Source organism: Vombatus ursinus, unplaced genomic scaffold (assembly GCF_900497805.2).
Source record: "Vombatus ursinus unplaced genomic scaffold, bare-nosed wombat genome assembly UNPS02012958.1, whole genome shotgun sequence".
Classification (NCBI taxonomy): Eukaryota; Metazoa; Chordata; class Mammalia; order Diprotodontia; family Vombatidae; genus Vombatus; species Vombatus ursinus.
The window spans coordinates 1,275,543-1,279,244 of NW_020952736.1; the positions used below are offsets into that span (position 1 = coordinate 1,275,543).

The following is a 3,702-nucleotide window of genomic DNA, read 5'->3' on the forward strand; positions in this document are numbered from 1 at the left end:
ATGAAATACTATTGTATTATAAGAGATGATGAGCAGGCAGACTTCAGAAAAAACCTGGGAAAACTTACATGAACTGATGAAAAGTGAAGTGAGCAGAACCAGGAGAGCATTGTACACAGTAACAGCAATATTGTAATGATAATCAACTGTGAATGATTTAGCTATCCTCAACAATAGAGTGACCCAAGATAATTTCAAAGGACTTATGAAATGAAAAATGCTTTCCACTTCCAGAGAAAGAACTGATGGAGTCTAAATGCAGATTTAAGTATACTTTTTAAAACTTTGTTTCTTTTTCTTTTGGGGGGGGGGGGGAGGTCTGTGTTTTCTTTTGCAACGCGGCTAATATAGAAATGTGTTTTGCCTGATTGCTCATGTATAACCTATATCAAATTGCTTGCCTTTTCAGGGAGGGGGGAGAAGAGGAAGGGAAGGAGGGAATTTGGAACTCAAAATTTTAAAAAAAGAATGTTAAAATTTTTTTTTTACATATAAATGGAAAATTGTATATACATATACATACATACACACATATATGTATGTGTGTATATGTATGTATGTATATATGTGTGTATGTATGTATGTACCTCTACAGTCTGGCTCCAATCTACCTTTCCAGTCTGGTTTCATGTTACTTGCCTTTGCATGTTTTCCTTTTCAGACAAACTGACCTATTAATTAGTATACCTAAATCCGGACTTGGTATCTCTTATGTTTTTATGTTTGTATAAGTCACTCCCCATTTCTGGAAAGCACTCTGGCCTTATCTCCACCTGTTAAAATCCCAATTTTTCTTTAAGGCTTCTCTGGGAAGTTACTTCCTCCAAAAAGCCTACCCTAATCCTCCTGAGTGAAAGTGTTCTCTTCCTCCTCAGACCTTCCTAGAGTACCTTTTCTACCTCATAGCATCCTTCTGTTATGTACAGATCACAACCTCCATTTGACTGTAAGCTCCTAAAAGGCCTGTGACATTTTTGTCTTTGTCTTCCAGCTTGATGCCTTTTGGATGAGAGGCACTCAGTACTTAGTGAATGCTGTAGAGGGTGCTCCTGGTCAAAAGTAGATTAGCACAGATGAACTCTGAGAGCTCTTTCAATTCTGAGGTTCTATAATTCTATGCCTTGCCCAAGATCACTCAGGAAGTAGCTAGATCAACTCATTTTACAAAAAGGGAAACTGAGGTAACTTGTTTGTGGTAGAACAGGCAACTGAACTCAGGTCTCTTGCCTCTGTAGTCCAGTGTCTACATCTGGGACTGAGGAGAGTACTAAAGAGGTAGAGGAAGACAGTATTCCAGGTATGTAATGCAAGATGGGACAGGTTCAGAGGTGGAAGGGGGATAAAGAAGGCCAGAGGGACTTTAATTGGGTGTATAGGGACAGGGGATGGGGTCCTGGTTTGACACAAGGAACATGGGATCATCCAGACTGCAGAACCTCCTTCTGTAGGAAGGCTTTCCTGAATGACTGATAAAATGGTGATCTTAATGAGAATTCCCTTGATATTTCTTCCTCAGTTAAATATGACTCCTGTTCCAGTCTCCCATTTCCATTTCTCCTCCTCCCCCCCAGCCCTTTGCTTGTACATAATCTCACAGATATATTTGACTCATGTGTGTGTTTGTCCTGCCGGCCTTTTTTTCAATCAACAAGTATTTATTAAAAGCTTGCTGTGCCAGGCACTGCGCTAGGCTCTGGGAATTCAAATCCTTCCTCTGGCTAGCCCCACAGAAATGTAGAATAAAAGCTCTCATTATCATCAACGTTAGATTCAATTCAATGAGTGCTTATTAAGATCCTGATAAAAGAGCTAAAGGAAAACTAGTCAAAAATCCTCAAAGAGCTGACAATACTGGTCTCATTTACATAGATAATTAAATAATTAATAAACATTAATCTTCTGGCATTGTGCTAAGTGCTAAGCATACAAAAAGAAGCAAAAGACAATCCCTGCCCTCAAGGAGTTTTAAATCTCCTTGAGATAATATACAAACAAATATATACAAAGTAAACTATATACAGGATAAATAGGAAATAATTAACTGAAGGAAGGCACTAGAATTAAGAGGGGTTGGGGAAGGAACTTCCTGTAGAAGGTGAGATTTTAGTTGGGACTTAAAGAAAGCCAAGGTCAGTGGTCAGAACAAAAATATGGAATGCTTTGTGAATTTACTTGTCATTCTTTCTTAGGGGCCGTGCTAATCTCCGTATTGTTCCAATTTTAGTATTATGCGCTGCCAATTTGAGAAGAGGCAGTGTGGTGGAGCCATTTTGAGTAGAACTGGCCTCTGAGGAAGGAAGCCCTGGGTTGAAGTTCTGCCTTGGACACATACTGACTGTGTGACCTTGGGAAAGTCATTCAATTTTTCAGTACCTTTGGTGCCAATCTGCATTGTTAGAGGGTGTTCTAACTGATAGTTCCTTATATATTATAAGGATTAAAAATTAAATTAAAAATTAAATTAAAAAAAAACTACCATGGTTGAAAAGAACTAATAACTACAAGGATCAGGAAGAGCATTCCTAGGAAAAGTGGCAATTGAGCTAGCCTTGAAGGAAGTAAAGGATTCTAATCAGTCAGTCAACAGTCATTTTATTAAGTTCTTGCTGTGAATTGGTATGGGGTTACATAGAAAAGCAGAAGACACAGGACTACATAGAGTTGCTAGGCCTGGGGTCAGGAAGACTCAGGTTCAAATATAATCTCATTTACTAGCTGTATGACCCCAGGCAAGTCCCTTAAACCTCTGTTTGCCTCAGTTTCCCCATCTGTAAAATGAAGATAATAAATAGCCGCATTTAATGAGATAATAATTATAAAGCATTTAGCACACTGTCTGGCACATAGGAAGCTCTAGATAAATGTTATCATCATCACCATCTCTGCTCCCAAGGAGCTCACAACCTAAAGGGGGAAGTAATTTACTTATGTAAATAGCTGGATGCATATATGATATATACAGAGAAGATGGGAGGGGATCCTAGAAGAGGAGGCCTCCTGCAGAAGGTGGGATTTCACCAGAGATTCCTAAAGGTCTAAGAGGAGGGAGAACATTGCAGGTATGGGAGACAGATGGCCAGTGCCAAGGCACGGACAAGGAGATAGTGTCATGGAGGAACAGAATTCCAGGCATGGGAGAGAGTCATAGAACTGGGGAATGGAATGCAAGTAATGTAATAAGTCTGAAAGGCTAGTCTGGATACAGATTGTCAAGGACTTTACATGCCATCATTGTCACCCATATGCCTTGAGCAATGTTTCTGAGGTGTTCCAGAGCTTCCTGGCTTCGGGGCTGGGCCTATCATGTTGACACCTCCCCCTCCCCCCAGCATTTTTCAAGCTCCCTGGGAAAAAAAAGGTTCTTCTCTGATTCTGGACAACAATCAGGGAAGTCCTCTTATGTAGCCAATCATTTCATAGTATTTTCCCTTTTGTTCTGCTGCCCTTCTCAGACTTAGCCTGCCCAGCCCAGCCCACAGAGACTGATAGAGAACCTTAAAAGGAACTATGTACCTGTCTGACCCTCCCCATTTTCCTGTCCCCTGTCTCTTCTCTCCTTCTGAGTCCCTACTGGGGGCTGTCCTGTTTCTCCACAATCCTCTTCCCCAGGGCCTTTCATATAGGGCCTTCTTCCCATTCAAGCCAGGGGAACTCTGCCAGAGAAACCAAATGCAGCCTTGTGGGTGGTGCAGTATGGAGTCA

The 3,702-nt window shown here is 40.8% G+C and overlaps 1 non-coding gene across 1 annotated transcript; it reads right to left on the bottom strand.

Annotated features, from left to right (window-relative positions):
- Positions 1–2,144: 2,144 nt before the first annotated feature.
- On the bottom strand, positions 2,145–2,254 carry LOC114040342. The gene has a single exon (XR_003568763.1). It is a non-coding gene; the product is annotated as a U6 spliceosomal RNA (small nuclear RNA).
- Positions 2,255–3,702: the final 1,448 nt, after the last annotated feature.